Below are 19,016 nucleotides of genomic sequence, written 5' to 3' on the forward strand. Positions count from 1 at the left end.
CATGCATCTGATACAGTGGAGAGTACCATGGCTTGGGTCAGGTGCACCTTAGTCTTCAAAGCAGTATCCTTGCTCTTCAATATTCTAAAAGGGTTTTGTGCATCATATTTACCTAATGCAATACGTCTTTTGAGCTCTTGACTGCAGATTCTATGAGTATTGATTGTGGATTCAAGCAAGGAAATTCCTTGACAACTCAACCTTTTCTCCATTTATCACGATGCTAGTTATTAGTCCAGTTGTGAGGATCTTGGTCTTCCTTCTATTAAATTGTAATCCAGACTGAAGGCTTGATCAGCAAGTACTTCAATTCCTCCTTAGTTCTAGCAAGCAAGAGTGTGTTATCTGCATACCTCAGCTTGTTAATAACCTTCCTCTAATCCTGATACCACACTCTTCTCCATATAATCCAGCTTCTTTCATCCAAGAAGCTGGAGATGGAGCAGCTAGGGGGTTTGAAGCACCAACTTTTCAGTTAGAAGTTCAGTGCCTAATCATTGTACCACCAAGGTTCCTTCATCTTCTCACTAGCTAAGTGCAATTCTTTGGTGTTTGGATTACTGTCCCCAGAAGTCCATTGCACGAGTATTTTAAGAACAGTTTTGCTTGTTTTGCTTCCTGTATCAGGTTTTATGTTTCTAAAGATATCATGAAGGACATGACTGCCCGAAAGAACTCCAAACTCTGGCACACCAGGGTGAATTTTCAGAAGAAAACAGAGGCAGCACCTATCAGATGAGGCTTTCCCCTTGTGGACATTGGGTTGGGTGTCTAGGTCTTCAGTTCTCAGTAACATCTTGATTCGCTGAGCTTAATATTTTGGCAATTTTACCATGATCTTAACACTCGTATCTCGCCTGGTTCTCTCAACAAAATAGGTTCCAGTAGCCCTTTACCTGACATCATTTCCACGACAGCAGATCATACTCTCAGGAGTCACATGGGAAAATCTGGATGATGTCACTGAATTTATGCAATTCTGGAAAGGCACTTTTCAGCATGACTCCATATAAAATTTGTCAATTAAATACAAGGTACACATTTCTTTGGTGCTATTCTTAGTCACCTACATCTGATTTGGAAACCACAGGATAAAGGTCGCAAATCCCATCCTCTTCTCATCTCTCATATTTCCAGAAACAGCCACATTGCTGTGTGAATATATCACTCAGAGAAAAGAATAATGTACAGATGCAAATTAACCTCTTAACGGGAATGGGTGCTCAGGTGCTAATTTGCTAACATAGTCACTTTCCTCTACCTTAAAAGGGGGTTTAGATATGTGTTTGTTGACACATGATATTAATGGTTTGGAAAAAACCCTCATATAGTATGCAAGATCTCAGATGGCAAACAGTGTAGAATGGGAGCCATTCGTGATTTTTGTGTTTAAAAATATTAGTAATTATTCAGTAAATCCAAAAGCAAGATTGGAGAAACTTTCTTTGCCCTCTACCTTAAAATGAAGAAACAGATGGCCATCTGTCGCCATCTATTTCTTGTTGTTGCAAGTAAATGCAGCCACAGGAGCTAAGTTTATGCTAAAAGCCTCCATCTGCTAGATGCAATCTTTTTGTACCTGTGGAAAAATGAATAAAATAAGAAGGACCCGCTCGCTTCTGACCTTGACTCTCAGACAAATTATGCACCTACGATAGTTCCCGCTTCTCCTTGACAGGTGTTGCTTCCAAAATGATAGCACTGTAGTCTGTTGACAGTTTCATCCTTTTACCTAAATGGGGGTGAATTGGACTTCATAATATTTCTGGTTGACATATGTTTGGCTGCAATGCAGGGAGTGGATTATCTTTTAATGAGTAGTACACTGTGGCCCTCCACACTGAATTTCCTTACTGTAAGAATACTCAGACATCCTCTGTGATCTCTTTGCCGAGCACACTCCCAACAGTCTCCCCACATCCTCACCTGCACCGGGGATCTAGTTACTCACTGGTGGGAAGGGGAAAGAGGGCAAATGGAATGAGTTGTGTGAATATACTGATCCATTTGTTCCCATCTTTTTCAGCCCCAGCTGCAAATGGCTCCCTACCTTTCTTCAGCCTTCTGTTCCCATCTATTACCACATGGTTCCCTGGGGAGAATGTGCTTCTCACCCAATGGCTATTTGTAATGGGAGTGCTGTTTGCACAGAATTCATTGTTATTCAGCCTTGCTTTGGCCCAGGCGAGTTGTTTCCTCCCCCACTCAGCTCTGAACAAAGTCTGAGCTCAAAGAGTGACCATGGAGGTTACTGTCCTCATTTCACAAGTCAGAACACTGCAGCTAGAGATGAGCCTGATAGCCCCAGGCAAAGCTACAACTGGACGTGGGCACCTTTTTCTCTGACATGTGAACTGTGAGAATCACATGGGTTTACAAGACTGTGAGCCTTAATGTTCATATGTGGAATTTGGACGCATGACTCCAAATACAGCCTTTTGATTAAATTCCTTGGTGCCGACCTTGAGCAAAGCAGGATGTGTGAGAGAGTACTTGTTAAATATGAAACACTAAGGAGGCTTTAAGTATTACTTCAAGATAGTTTATTGTAGAAGCATGGCCTTACTTTTATTTTCCAGTGTAACCGCCTCTCAATTCAGTGCATTTATTCCAGTGATGGACAGACTTTCCATTGTTACAAAGAAAACACAACATGGGGATAAATTTTTTTTTATGGCAAAAGAGAGAGCAGAACTAATATGAGATTGACTCCATGCTTGATGGAAGTTAAGACTGGTGGCTCAGAGGAAAGTAAACAGAAGTATAGGAAAGAACTAGGAGGCAAAGGGCCTTTAGAGAGGTCTAAATAAAAGCGTGTACATATGTGAATACATTTATATATGAGGATGGGAAATAGATCTATGGGCATACATTTACAGGTTTAGTATTAAGGTAGCAGATGGATATTGGGTCTCCACTCAAGTACTCCCTCAATGCAAGAACTCTTTGTTCTATTAAACTTGCATTCCATGATGCTCACCTTCCTGACATGATTGCTGAAGAAAAATGGGTACATAAACAAATGTGGTGAAGAAAGCTGATGGTGCCTGGCTATCAAAAGATATAGCATCTAGCTCAGAAGCAACAAAGCCCATATGGAAGAAGCCACCAGCCTGTGTGATCAACAGGTGTCAAAGGGATCAAAGAAAAAATATCAAATCATTATGAATGAGGAGGAGTGCAGATTGGGGACCCAAGACCCATCTAAAGGCAACTGGACATCCCCTTACAGAAGGATCATGGGGAGGGGAGGAGCCAGTCAGTGTGCAATGTAGCAACGATGAAACATACAACTTTCTTCTAGTTCCTAAATGCTTCCTCCCCCCCATCCCCACTATCACGATCCCAATTCTACCTTACAAATCTGGCTAGACAGAGGATGTACATAGGTACAGATAGGAACTGGAAACAGAGGGAATCCAGGACAGATGATCCCTTTAGGACCAGTGCTGAGAGTGGCAATACCAGGAGGGTGGGGTGGAAAGAGGGGAACCGATTACAAGGATCTACATATAACCTCCTCCCTGGGGATGGACAAAAAAAAGTGGGCGAAGGGAGACATCGGACAGTGTAAGATATGACAAAATCATAATTTATAAATTATCAAGGGTTCATGAAGGAAGGGGGTGTGGGGAGGGAGGGGGAAATGTGGAGCCAATGCCAAGGGCTTAAGTGGAGAGCAAATGTTTTGAGAATGATGAGGGCAATGAATGTACAAATGCCCTTTACACATGGATGGATGTATGGATTGTGATAAGAGTTGTACGAGCCCCAATAAAATGATTAAAAAATTAAGACTTGTGGCTATTCCCCAAACTGGCAATGTTACCCTGAGCAAGTCACTTCACCTAGCCATGTCTCAGTTTCTCCATCTTTAATAGAGGAGCTTGGATTACATCTCAAAATATGGTTCTGGGTTTAGCATTATTCTCAGCAGGAATCATTAAAAATGCAAATGCTAAGTAGATTTACCAATTAGAAACATATGTGGTGGTTACATAACTACAGTCAACTTGAGCAAAAGGGTGGAGTCCAGCCTGTCAATCCAGTCATAAGCCTATTATGCCTCTTCGTGGGCATGGCCTTCTCCTGAGGATTCTGAGAACTCCTATCTTCTTCCTGGGAGGCAGGTCACACACTGTCCCAGGGAGACATTCCTATTGACAAGCAAGATGGAGCTATGCTGACGGATCCAGAGTCCTGGAGCTGGAGGAGCCACTTGGAGACTCATGCCAACACTGAAAAGCTTCTTCTGCCACTGGATTCACAAGACTTTCCACCCACTGGCCTGTGATCTTCCATTGCATGTGTTGCATGATTCTGAAGAGTAATTTAGGGACTGGTATCAGACATATGGGCTAATTTTGGACTTATGGATTTGATATGGAGGTGGCTGGGATAGTTTCTTAATATATAATTACTCTGGTTTTTGTTTGTTTTTAAATCATTTTATTGGGGGGGGTGCTCATACAACTCATACCACAATCCATCCATCCAACCACTGTGTAAAGCACATTTGTACATTTGTTGCCTTCATCATTCTCAAAACATTTGCTCTCCATTTAAGCCCTTGGCATCAACTCCTCATTTTCCCCCCTTCCTCCTCATGCCTCCTCCCTCATGAACCCTTGATAATTTATAAATTATTATTATTTTGTCATATCTTATACTATCCAACATCTCCCTCCACCCACTTTTCTGTTGTCCATACCCCAAGAAGGAGGTTATATGTATATCCTTGTAATCGGTTCCTCCTTTCCACCCTACCCTCCTTCCACCCTCAGCACTGGTCCTGAAGCGATCATCTGTCCTGGATTCCGTGTGTTTCCGGTTCCTATCTGTACCAGTGTACATCCGCTGGTCTAGCCAGATTTTTAAGATAGAATTGGCATCATGACAGTGGGGGTGGGGCGAAGCATAATTACTCTTTGATACACACATATATGAGTGTGTCTGGGTTTCTTTCTCTTGTCTACCTAGATTGGGGTGGAGGGATAGGACATGGGGGCGGGGTTGAGGGGTCAGCCATCTATTTAAACAAGTCTAGTCCTCCAGCTACCTGAGCTAAGGCTACTGAAGAACCCAAAATGCTACTCTGTACCGGTCTTGAGGTCACGTCAGAGGGTCATTCTGTGAGCCCAAGATCCTATTTGATTTCATACATTGTGCCTTTCATTCTAGCTGAATTTAACTCCTTGACAAATATGTGTTAAAGCTCAGATTATTCTTCAGAATACAAGGAGGCCAAGTAAAAAAGACCTTCTTTCCAGCATTCTGTTAGGCCAATCTGTTATGTCATGGAAACTCCTGGATCTCTTGCATTAGACTCAGAGAAGTAAGTGTCTGCAGTCAAGAGCATGCCGTGCCCATCATCACTGAGTAATGAATGTTCATGCTGGCTCTCCACTCGTTTCTGTAGTCTTGGTTTCTTTTGGACCCTTGCAGTAGAGGCAGTATTATTCAGCAGGGATTTTGCGTCTGCTTGCTTTCAGTGTGACCACCACCATTTCCTAACTGCAGGACCTTGGGCAAATTACTTTTTTTCTCAGATACTCAGACTCTGTTTCCTTATCCTGCCATCAAGCCGATTCCAACTCATAGTGTGTTATTGCATAGGCTTTCCGAGATTATAAATTTTTGTGGGGTCAGATAGCTGGATATTTCTCTTGAGGAGTGGCTTGTGAGTTTGAATTGCCAGGTTTGGGGTTAGCAGCCTAATCCCTAACCCATAGTGACAACCTCCAGTGTCACCAGGGGTCCTTGTGACCAGTGACCAGTTAGACAGCCTAAGACAAAGCTGAATTTGTTCCATGTGAGGCAAAGTAGATCTAAATTCCTTACTGATATTGAGATCACTTCAGAGGGAAAGGTGTTTTTGTTTCAATAAATAGAAAATAAAAGAACTAGATAGATGAGATCTCTTTAAAGTGCTGAAGAGAAAGGATGTCTCTCTGAGAACTAAGGTGCCCTTGACCCAAGTCATGGTATTCCAATCCCTTCTTATACATATGAAAAGAGGAAAATGAATAAGGAAGACAGAAGAAAAATTGATACATTTGCGTTATGGTGTTGGTGAATAATATTGAATACATCACGAACTTCCAGAACAACAAACAAATCTGTCTTGGAAAAGGTACAATCAGAATGTTTCTTGGAAGTCAGAATGGCCAGACTTTCGCTTATGTACTTTGGTCATGCTGTCAGGGGAACCCCTGGCGAAGGACATCGTGCTTGGTAAAGCAGAGGGGCAGTGAACACGAGGAAGATTCCCGAGAGATGGACTGACACAGGGGTGGCAGCAATGACAGCATTAGCGTGTTTTGTTCTGTCATTCCCTGGGCTGCTGTGAGTCCGCACCATCAGCAACACCAGACATATGAGGGGGCTTTGAAAATCTCGTGGGAAAAATCCTATTATCTTTTATTTCCACATTCCATGAATATGTTGAAGCTCTTTCACAGCCCCAGAAAGATTCGCCTCAGCAAAAACAATGTCCACGTCTGGTTGGGTAGAAAAATGGACTTCAAAATCTCCATTAGAGTTGGTTCTTTTTTGGTTTTGTGTCGTTGATGTTGAGATTTTTGTCCTCAATCGAGTCCAGAATGATTTTGTAGACTCTGAGTCACTCAGAGAGCTACATCTTCTCAAGTGAGGAAACATACCGTTTTTCTCATGGGATCACTGTGCCAATCCCCTCCATTATTTCTTCAACGAGCCACTCCCGGGGAGAGAGATGAGATGTTCTGCTCCTGTAAAAATGTACATCCTCAGCAACGCCCAGGGACAGGTCTCAGCTGTCCTTCCAGCTTGCCATGAGTTGGAATCAACTTGATTGCAATCAGTTTATTGGATGCACTATAATTTAATGGAATGATGTTGGTTGATGGGAAGTACTTATTATTCATTTGCCATCATTTCTAGTTCAAACCATGATAAAACAGTGTGCATTTCCCCATGTGTTGCATGGGGAGTCCAGGTTGGGAAGATGAATTGAAGTGTATTAAGTAAGTAAAAAATTGAGCAGTTTAATATTCAAACAGAATTTGAGTGAAACAAAAGGCAATATCCCTCTTATCTCCTCACCCTACCATTTTTTTTCCATTTTTTAGTTTTATCTGACATTATTTCATGAAGCCAGGAGAGCTTTGACTGGATGTATACTTGCAAAATGGTTTTCTTATTGTTTCTGACTATCATGAGATACCTCTACGACTATGTGGAGACTTGGGGCTAATTTACCTTTGGGGCGTTGATGGTGACTCGGAGCGACCCTGTATTACAGAGGCGGGCTGCCCCATAGGATTTTCAAGCTTGTAAGTATTTGTGAAAACAAATGTCACACCTTTCTCCTGTGTAGCAGCAGATGGGATTGAACCGTCAACCTTTTGGTTAGAAAGCACACGCCGTAACCATTGTGCCACCAGCTCCCTAACACACCTTGTATGCACCATTTAGTTATTTAAGGTAGAAAATATTTTTGTTTTAGCTGTTTGGTGGTGGTGCAAATCAGGGGTCTGACTGAGGGCTATCAGGTGGTGATGTAAATCAAGTACTAATCCAGACTCACTGCTAAGGAGCTGATTCCAACTCATAGTGACCCTATAGGCCAGGGTAGAACTGGGCCTGTGGGTTTCCCAGGGAGTAACTCTTGATGTGAGTAGAAAGCTTGTCTTTCTCCCAGGGAGTAGCTGGGGGTTCCACATTGCTTTGAGATAGCCCAACACATGACCCCGACACCACTGGGGCTTTTTGGGCTGTAAATCATGAGAGAAAAACTTGACCACGTCACTCAGTGCACTTCTTCCTTCCTTGTGTGGGTCGCCATGCTGATTAGTGGAGCTGGCGGTTGCAGCTGCAAGACCGTTCGGAAGAAATGGAGAGAAGCATGACATTTTTGAAATTGTAATTTTGAAATGATATTAGAGAAATTGTTTGGAAAGTTACAGCAGGAAGTTGATTCTGGACTGTGTAACAACAACAACAAACCGCTAGTGGATTCAGAACGGAATGACCGGCCCAAGCACGATCTCTTGTTGCTCACACTGGCCCGCGTTCACGGAGCCCCCGCTCCGCGCTCTCTCTGGCGATGCAAGGACAATCGCTGCCCATCATCTCCTCGCGGTGGCTCAGGAAAGCGCGGCGAGGCTGCAGCACAAAGATAAAACCTTCCCGAGGAGAAGCTTAATGGGGGTGACGTAAAATACATAAAACCCAAGACAATGGAGGAGTGGCAAGAAAGCATGACTTTGGAGGGAAATAAAACCCAAACAAAGTGAGATGTGAGAATAAAGTGAAAATGTTTTGTAGACTGAGAGAAAGGAAAGCCATTCAGGGATAAAGTGGAAAGGGTGAACTTGAATCTCCACTTAATAACTTCTTGTTGTTTTCTAACTTGGTTTCTTTTTGGAGCGCTAAATACTTGCAGAGGATCTTCCCTAATTTGCTGTCTGTGAAAATAAAGAATCTACACAAAGACTGCTGATCTCCTTGGAGACCTCAGCCGCACTGAAGGTAGGCCAGGAGAGAATTATTTATCATATTCTGCATTCCATGTTGCTAAACTTCAAAAAATTAGGTATTTTTTACCATTGTTTTGTTTCATGAAATCAGTGGTGACGGTGGGTATGGAGGGGAGGGGTACAACCAGGAAAATGGTTTCTGATCCACAGTCTCTCTCCCCACACCCTCCCCAGTCCATCCCTCCCTCCTTTTCTTTATTCCTCATGTTTTCTTCCAACCCACCATGAAGGGTTCACATGGTATTACTATTGATTTGAAGGACTTATTTATGTTGACAAAATTTGTTGACATAATGGTGAAGGTGTAATCCCAAGAATAACAGTATACGTCAACCTCTAAGTAATTTAAAGATACCACCTACCGATTTATTAAGCTATGGTTTGTTTTACGGTACAAAAGAGGCCTCAATCTCAAATATAATTTAAGGGGAAGATTTATTCAATCTAAAAAGGGTCAAAGACACCCCAAAGACACAGACACATCATACAGATGAGGGAAGCCATTAACACGAAGTCAAAATGGTGTCTAAGGCTGTGTTGAGATACAGAGCTTTCAAAAGGACATGGGAGGGCAAAGGAAATTCACCAAACGTGATTGGTGGCAGTTCAATAAATCAAACTTATGGGCAGGACTCCCAAAGCAGGAATGGGACCACGGTGGGGCTTACACGGTTGGCCCAGCGCCTGAAGGCCAAGGAAGTGAGAGTGAGACTGATAGTGCGTGGCTCATGACTAGGTGACCCCCTGTGCTGTGATCTCCATCAAGCACACACCCAGGCAAACTCCTGGGTTGGTTGGAGAGGGTGGAGGTAATTTACTTTCCAAATATCCTCTGCTTGACTCCAAAGTTATCTACCTCCTTGGTTAATGATCATAAGTAATTCAAAGGAGGCTTAATCTATGTAGGACTGCACATAGATTTTTCCATCATTGTCATTCATGTTATTGTTGTCAGGTGCCATCAAGTTGGTTCTGAACCATATAAAACAGAATGAAATATTGCCTGGTCCTGCGACATCCTCACAATTGTTCCTGTGCCTCAGCCCACTGTGGCAATCACATTGGCAATCCATCTCCTTGAGGGCCCCTCCACTTTACCATGCACGATGTTCTTCTCCAAGGACGGGTCTCTCCAGATAGCATGTTCAAAGTATGTCAATGGAAGGCTCCCCATCCTTCCCTCTCAGGAGCACTCTGTCTGTCATCCATAGCCTTCTGAAAACTGGACGTGCTCAGAATGTAAGCTCTAACACAAGTCTAAGCCAACACCAAGTTTCGGATTCAGTGTGGGATGGTAGCATCTGGCCATGTACATTTTAACTAAATGCCTCAAGTAATCCTGATACAGGTAATGCAAGGAGCACACTTAGAGACATACTGAACTTGGCATATATGTGCAGCGGGCTCCGACCGCAGATCAAAAGAGGAAGACCGTCACCTAGATGGATTGACATAATGGCTGACAATGGGCTCAAACGTAAGACCAATTGTGAGGATAAGAGCCATTATGAGGAGAGCACAGGATCCGGTAGTGTTTCCTTCTGTTGTATATAGGGCTGCTACTGAGTTGGAATGGACTCATTGGTGCCTAACAGCCGCAATAACAACTGTCAAGTCAACCCTCAACTCTTGGAGACCCCACGCACAATGGAACGGACTGTAATAACCCATAAGGTTTTCATTGGCTGGTATCTGGAATAGATCACTAGGCTTTTCTTGTGAAACTGGCTTAGTCTGGAAGCTCCATTGAAACCTGTAGAGTACCGTTAGAGTAACATGCACACTGGCTATAATCAAACAGGGGCCTCTGTGTGGGAAATGAGAATATTACTACAAATTCACCAGCCCCTCAGAAGGCATGCTCTAGAGGCCACATCGACATTCTCCAGCTACACAACTAGAGGAAGGAGAATCTAACTGTGTGTCTGCCCAAGGATGACTCCTAAGGGCAGAGGTCAGCCATGCCTCTATCTGCTGTCCTTCTTTATCTTCTTCTAACCCCAACCGTCCCTCTCACGGCACTCTGCTTCTCCTCTAGGTTCGATATTTATTGCAAAAGCCACAAAGAACTCCCAGACAGTGCACAGCTCTGGGGTCTGTTAGGGAAGCTCAGTTCCCTGTCATCAAGTCAACTTTGATTCATAGTGACCCTGTAGGACAGGGTAGAACTGTGGGTTTCTGAGACTGTAACTCTTTACAGGGGTACAAACCCTGTCTTTCTCCCTCAGAACTGACCGGTGGTTTCAAACTGCTGATCTTGCAGTTAGGAGCCCAGCTTGTAATCACCACACCACCAGAGTGTCCCTTAGGCAAGCTAACAGGCCACTAAATATTCAGGATAAAGGTTTTTAGTTTTCAGTGCCTCTTCTCAGTCATGCTGGCAGGAACGTTTCTCTCCGATCTTCAGCCTCACAGTCTCACCTCCTGGGCCAGGAAGCCTGCCCACTTCTCTGCCTCATGGTCTTGGTGTTGCAGTCTCTGCTGCCTCCACCGCTTCAGGCAGGGAGCCCCCATGTGCTCTCCTGGTGGCTCTTCTTTCTTCTTGGTCGTGGGATTCTCTTCCTGGTTCTGAAATGGCTCACGTGAACCTAGAAGAAGGTCCAAACTGACCAACCACCTCCTTCTAGTCACCCGTGCTTCACTTGGATGCTCCCGCTCGGTCATTTGGTGGGAACTACCAAGTCTGTGAGTAAGGAGCCTCCCTAGTGATTTCGCGTCAGCACAGTTCCCAATCATAGTAGCAGTTTACTCTTTGTGAGTACTTCTGAGCCAGGCAGGCAACTTTTTCATGTGGATTAATTTCATCTGTCCATTTCCCTGCAAGGTAGGTGTTATCTTAATTACGCAGAGAAAGAGAGGCTAAGTGACCGTCTGTAACAAGCAATGAATGCTTACACCATGCAGGGCTCAGTGTTAATTGACTTTCACAAGATTAATTTACTAACTCCCACAGGTAAGTATTATTTTTATTTCCAGTCTAAAAATGAGGAACGGAGGCTCGGACAAATCAAGAACTTGTGTGCTGTTTTGTAAGCAGCAAGTGTCTGACTTTGGCCTTGGATCCAGGATGTCTGACTTCAGATCTCATTCTCTTAATCATGGAGCTCAGTTCCGATTTTCAGATGAGCTTGTCAAGATGGTTCTTTGTAAATTACATGCCTTGTCATTGAAAGAGAATCGGTCTGTTCTAGCCATCTTTACTTCCTTCAAGGCAAAGAGGACCTCCTAGGCTTTCCCCCTGCTTGCATTTTGTTCTATTCCACAAATCAAAGTTGCCTGGAGCCATCCACCACATTTTTAATATTCAATTTTGCATTAAATCATCACTTCACCAAAAGCTATATAAGCTATGTACCAAGTTCTGTGCTAACCAAAAGACTAAAGCACACCATTGACTCATAGTGACCTTCTACAGGGGTTCCGGGGCTACATCTTTGACTCATTGACTCATACAGGGTTTCCGGGGCTGCATCTTTGACTCATTGAGTCATAGTGACCTTCTATAGGGTTTATGGGGCTACATCTCTATAGGAACTGTTGGCCTTATCTTTCTGCCAAAGAACAGCTGGTGGGTTTGCACTGCCAACCTTGCAGTCAGCCATCCAGCACTTACCCACAGCATCACGAGGTGCTGTGCTAGGCAATGAGAATTCTAAGTAGGTTCCTATTACCCTTTATTAAGTTTGCTCTTTGAGTTTCCTTTGCAATTTTTACTCATTTACTTTGTTACTGTTCTCATATTTGAATATGAGCTCCCATCTATCCTGGTACCTGTAATATCCACAGTAATTTACTTAATCCTTGACACCCACTGCCATTGAGCCAATTTATTTTTATTTATATCATTTTATTAGGGGCACATACAACTCTTATTACAATCCATTCATACATCCATTGTGTGAAGTACATTTGTACATTCATTGCCCTCATCTCTCACATTTGCTCTCCACTTAAGCCCCTGACATCAGCTCCTCATTTCCTGTCCCCTGCTCTCTCCTCCCACAGGAACACTTGATAATTTATAAATCATTATTTTGTCATATCTTACACTGTCTGATGTCTCCTTCCACCCTCTTTTCTGTTGTCCATCCCCCCAGGGAGGAGGTTTTATGCATATCCTTGTAATCTGTTACCTCTTTCCACTCCACCCTCTCACTATTGCCACGCTCAGTACTGGTCCTGAAGGGATCATCTGCACTAGATTCCCTGTGTTTCCAGTTCCTATCTGTACCAGTGTACATCCTCTGGTCTAGCCAGATTTGTAAGGTAGAATTGGGATCATGATAGTGGGAGGGAGGAAGCATTAAAGAACTAGAGGAAAGTTGTATGCTTCATTGGTGCTATACTGTATCCTGATTGGCTCGTCTCCTCTCCATGATCCTTCTGTAAGGGGATATCCAGTTGCCTACAGTTTGGCTTTGGGTCTCCACTCCACACACCCCCTCATTCACAATGACATGATTTTTTGTTCTTTGATGCCTGATCCCTGATCCCATTGACACCTCATGATCACACAGGCTGGTGTGCTTCTTTCATGTGGACTTTGTTGCTTATGAGCTAGATGGCCACTTGTTTATCTTCAAGCCTTTAAGATACTACATATTTTGATAGTGGGCACCATCAGCTGTCTTCACCACATTTGCTTATGTACCTGCTTTATCTTCAGCGGTTGTGTCAAGAAGGTGAGCAACATGGAATGCCAGTTTAATAGAACAAAGTGCTCTTGCATTAAGGGAGTACTTGAGTGGAGGCCCAATGTCCATCTGCTACCTTAATACTAAACCTATAAATATATACACATGGATCTATTTCCCTATCATCATATATAAATATATTTACATATGTACATGCCTGCATTTAGAGCTCTTTAAATGCCCTTTGCCTCCTAGCTCTTTCCTCTATTTCCTTTTACTTTCCTCTTGTCCCACTATCATGCTCAGTCTTCATTTGGATTTCAGTGATTCCTCTTGATTACATTGCCCTTGATCAAGCCCTACCAGGCCTCCTCGCCATCAATTTTGGATCACTTCTTGTTCCCTTGTCCTTTGGTATGTTAAAACCCACTTTTTACCCCTCCCTGCCCCCGCCCCCGCCTCTCTCCCTCCCTCCCTTTCTCTCATGCCCGCCCCCCCACCACCGGGAATTGTTGGTCCCATTGTTTTCTCCTCCAGATTGTTTATCCTGCCTATCATATCTAGGTAGACTTACAGAGATAATAATATGCACAAAAATATGACGGAGAAAAGCAAAGCATCAAAAGAAAAAAACAACAACAATAACAACAACAACAAAAAACCCACCAATAAAACCAACGGAAAAAAAAAAAGAAAAGCCTGTAAATAGTTTAAGGTCTGTTTGTTGGCCTTTAGGAGCGCTTTCAGGTCAAGTCTAATGGGGTGTCACGCTCTGGATCAAAAGTCTCTTTTTGGATTCCCTGGGGACTTAGTTGCTCTGTTCCCCTTGCTGTTCTATTGCACACCCTTAGTGCTTCGCCTCCGTGTGGTCGGGTCAGATCAGGTACAATTCCCACCCTGTGCCTCTAGTGTTGTCCCTGTAGGGCTATGGGTCAGGGAGGGACTTCGTGTCTTGTAGTGGGGCCAGCCCTATGGTCCTCTCTGTGCACTGGCTGCTCTGGGGGCGGGGGGGGGGGGGATATCGTCCTCAGGGCTTGGTGGGCCAGGATATTCCACTCTTTCTGCCTCTCCCTTCATTTGCTCCTGTGTGCTCTGATCAGACACTTCCCCTTTCACACAGTTAATATTTGTTAGTGATTGTAAGGTATATTTTAAGTCAGTCAGAAGATCACCAAAGAGCCCAAAAGCCAGAAGCTAAAAGGACACCAGGGCCTCCCTCCAGAGCCCACAGAGACAGTCTTCCCTAAAGGCGGCACCCTGAGTTCTCAATTCAGAATTCTAGCTAAGCTATGAGAATCGGAGCCGAGGTGGACAGTGAATACACCGTGGGGTGCTAACTGAGAAGTCAACAGTTCCGAACCACCAGCCGCTCTGAGGGAGAAAGATGGGGCTTTCTTATCCCCCAGAGAGTTCCAGCCTCAGAACTCACAGGAACAATTGTCCTATAGGGTCTCCCCTGCTCCATAGGGCGACTAAGCGTAGGAATCAACTCAATGTGGTAAACCACGAGCATGGAGCCCTGGTGGCATTGGGCTGCGAACTGCAAGGAGAAAGGGGAGTCTTTCTGTTGCTGCTGAGATTTAATAGCCTTGGAAGCCCACAGGGGCAGTTATGCTCGGGCCTTTAGGGCTGCTATGAGTTGGGATCGCTTTGACTGTAGTGAAGGGTGAAACCGTGAGGCAATAGAGTTCTGTTAGTTAAAACCACTGACTTGCATTTCTGTTGCAGTGGCACTAGAGAACCAAGACAGGAAACAAATATTTCTCTTGCCTGGGGGCAATAGGCTGCAGTGGAATAATCGAGATAGAGAGATGGAGCAGGAACACGACAGTGCACTGGTGGACGAGCTACCAAACAGTATCCCTGTTCTATTTCTGACCGCATTTGCTTACATTATCCTATACAGAGCAGTTGTGTTAGAAGTTTCTACCATACACCGAGGAAATTCTTAGATGACTCACCTGGAAAGAATAAAAAGTGCTCTCAAACCTAGATCAGGGATGAGCTACCCTTTTCTGTGATTTTTTGGTGTCTAGAGAATAAGTCTTTGAGGCTTTGCAGATGAAATCTAGATCAGGGATGAGTTACCTTTTTCTGTGATTTTTCAGTGTCCAGATAATAAGTCCTTGAGGCTCTGCAAATAAAACCAAGATCAGGGATGAGTTACCTTTTTCTGTGATTTTCAGGTGTCCAGATAATAAGTCCTTGAGGCTCTGCAAATAAAACCAAGATCAGGGATGAGTTACCTTTTTCTGTGACTTTTAGGTGTCCAGAGACTAAGTCCTCGAGGCTTTGCAAATAAAACCAAGATCAGGGATGAGTTACCTTTTTCTGTGATTTTTCGGTGTCCAGAGAATAAGTCCTCAAGGCTTCGCAGAGCCCAGGACCTTTGTGCCCTGACTCTGCTAGTGCACCACAAGGGGAGCCAGACAATGTATGAATAATTCTGGCCACAGTCAGTACAACTTCATTGCAAACACCAGGTGAGGTTTGCCAATCCCTGGTCTAGATGGTGTCTTGGTATTTAATTTGCATAAAGTTCTGTAGCTTTAAAGTATGACCATAAATTGGTATTACCACCCCAGTGTGATTTGGAAGAAGCAAAAAGAAAACCCAGATGGGCTTTAGAAACCTTTACACACATTTTTGTTGTTGTTCAGCCAGTTTCCAAACCAAACTCACTGCCCTCTAGTCAATGCTGGCTCATCGTGACCCCCTGTGGGTGTCTGAGACTGTAACTGCTTATGGGAGTCTCCTGCCAACCAAGTTGCTGGTGTTTTCGAACTGCCAACCTTGAGGATTGCAGCCCCACGCGTAACCGAGGAGCCCTGGTGGTGTAGTGGTTGTGCCTTGGTTACGCCAGCAGCTCCGCGGGAGAAAGACTGGGCTCCCTTACCCCTTTAAACCGTTACAGTTTCAGAAACCCACAGAGACTCTCTAAGGATCAGCATTGACTCAATGGCAGTGAGTTTCTAAACACACCCAGATGATTCCATGTATCTAGCTCACGAATTAGAAAGGAAAAAAAGGTCCTAGTGGGGGGTGGGGGATAGGGTTTCAAAAACTCGATCTCCTCTCATCTCTCAGGAGCCAACTTGAAGTTCTCTCTATGGAAAGATGCAGAGCTCAGCGATGAAAAGACTCAGGACCAAAGCTTTGGAAGGAAATTTCCTTCAAGAAGGCCTCAGAGCTGCATACAAATTGCGGGGGGCTTCATTTGCCTCTTCCTCCCAGCAGAGCTCGCTGGCCTCCTGCCACCGTGCCCCAGAGACCAGGCTGACCTTGGCCATCCGTCTCTGCTTGATAAAGCCAGGCTCCACAAATCACATGGCTTGCCATTGACTTTCTGTCAGACCGAGGTAACCAAAGCTCATCCAGAGCTCTTCTTTAAGCCAAGAGGCATGACACACAGCTCTTTCTCCTCGGGAGCTATAACTCATGCTTCCAGGTGAAGAGATCCCAAGTCTGGGAGCAGAGGGCACCAGGCAGGCAGGGGAGAATAAAGGTTTATGGACTTCCTTCTGCGCTCCCAGGAGGCAATGGTTTCGGCGGTAGAATTCTTGCCTTCCAATGTGGGAAAACTCAAACAGAAACTCACCGCACTCAAGCAAATTCTGACACAGTGACCCTGTCGGACTTGGTAGAACTGCCCCCGTGGGCTTCCGAGGCTGTCCATCTTTACAGGAGCAGAAACGTCATCTTTCTCCAGAGCAGCGGCTAGGAGGTTTGAACTGCTGACTTTGTGGTCAGCGGCACAATTTGTAATTAATTATGCCACCAGGGCTCCCTCAACGTAGGGAACCGCCTTTAGTTTCCTTGCCAACACACGTCATGTGTCTCTTAGTGGAGATTTGTGTGTTGCTACGATGCTGAACACAATTCAGTCGAGTGTCTAGACCCATACAGACTTGGAAGAAAGGTCTGGCAATCTACTTGCGAAACTCGCCCAGTGATAATTGGATGGCTCACAATGGCCCAATCTGCAGCTCATCTTGGCAGCGGTGCAGACCAGGGCCGCATGTTGTTCTGTTTGCATCGGGTCGTCTTGGGTGTGGGCTGACCTGATGGTATCAAACAACAACAACAACAACATCTGTGTTCTATAATTCTGTGCCGTGCTCTTGAGATCTCGAGGCAAACAAGACAGTTGGAATCCTCTGGCCTTCGAGGTGTGCACAGATTCTATGTTGTGCTTTGTGGGAAAGAGTGGAAAGCGCATCTGGGCTTGGTGTCAGCTGGTTGTAGGCAGCAGCGTTTCGTTCGGCTAACTCCTGAGCACCACTAGCCCATGACTGGAAGCCTATAGAGACTTAGTTGAATAAAATTTGTTATTGGTTATTGCCTGCTGGGTTCACTGTTTCTCTTTCTTAGAGTCGCCAGGAGGCTCCCTTCTCAGGAAGAGACCTGAAAGCCTCGCTTGCCCACCCTTCTTCCTGGAGAAGCGCTCTGTAAGTCCGCAACCGCAGGGGGGTACTTCATCGGGGTGGATGGTTCAGGCTCAGCTTCTGCTTCCCTTACTTCAAGATGAAGTACTCAAAGAGGTCTTTGTCGCTAATATATTTTTCATTTGATCACATCAGATGTACTTTTTCCATACAGTTATCAATGATTGAGTCCATTCATTTAATATTGCTTAACATCTACCAGGTGGACAGCACTGTGATGTATCTTGATAAGAAAGAGGAGTTTTCCATCTTGCCCTGTACCCCATCAATGACACCATCCCTTCAGGGACTTCAAAAAGTTAATTCTGATTTCCATGAACTTTTGAAACCTCTCGTATATTTATGAATATATTTAGAATGTCTGTGGCAGGCCCATCTACTACTTTGGTCGGTAGTAGAAATAGGTGTTATTTTCCTGTTATGTTTTCTAGAAAATAAGACTTGTGCTGATTGGGAGGGCCTGATGCTCCATGGAATGGTGCGCTGGTGACATAATGGGTGACACAGTGGGCTGCAATCTGTAAGGTCAGTGGTTTGAGCCCACCAGCAGCTCCATGGGAGAAAGAGGAGGCTTTTTACTCTAGTAAAGATTTATAGTCTTTGAAAAACCCCAGGGAGCAGTTCTACTCTGTCTTATAGGGTTGCTATGAGTCAGAGTTGATTTGATGCAAGTGAGGTTGTGTGTGTGTGTGTGTGTGTGTGTGTGTGTGTGTGTGAAATATTCAGAAATGATCCTATGCCCTGGACTCCATTAAGTCCACAAGCTGTGGTCTTCCACAGTGGGCTGTCCTTTCCCAGTCAATATATTTGTGTATGGTTGTATATTTGGATGTCTTTATTTATTTTTTCCTATTGGATTTTAAGCTTTGTGAGGGCAGGTAACAATTCTTACATATTCATGCACAAGAAGTGTGCATCTGGGTGTTGGTGTGGGTGTTAGGTACTGTCCAGTCAGTTCTGAGTCATCGTGGCCCTCTGTATATCCTCACCATGATGTTCAGGTTCAGCCAATTCTTGAAGACAGGGCGTCAGTCCAGCTTGTCAAGTGAGGGCATCTTCCTCTTTTTGTTGCCCTCTGCTCTACCATGATGTCCTTTCCCAGGGACTGGTCTCTTGTGATAACATGTCCACAGTACGTGAAAGGAAGTCTCCCCATGCCATCCTGGCTTAAGGACCATTCTGGCTGTAGTCCTTCCAAGACAGCTAGATTTGATTTTTTTTAGCAGTTCGTGGTACTTTCATTAATCTTGGCCAATGCAGTAATTCAGCTGCATCAATTCTACTCTGGTCTTTCTTAATCAATACCCAGCTTTCACATGCATATACAGCAATTGAAAATGCCATGACTTGGGTCAGGCATATCTTAGTCCTTAAAGCAATATCCTTGATTTTCAACATTTTAAAGAAGTCTTGTGCAT

Source organism: Tenrec ecaudatus, chromosome 2, assembly GCF_050624435.1.
Source record: "Tenrec ecaudatus isolate mTenEca1 chromosome 2, mTenEca1.hap1, whole genome shotgun sequence".
NCBI classification, from domain to species: Eukaryota; Metazoa; Chordata; class Mammalia; order Afrosoricida; family Tenrecidae; genus Tenrec; species Tenrec ecaudatus.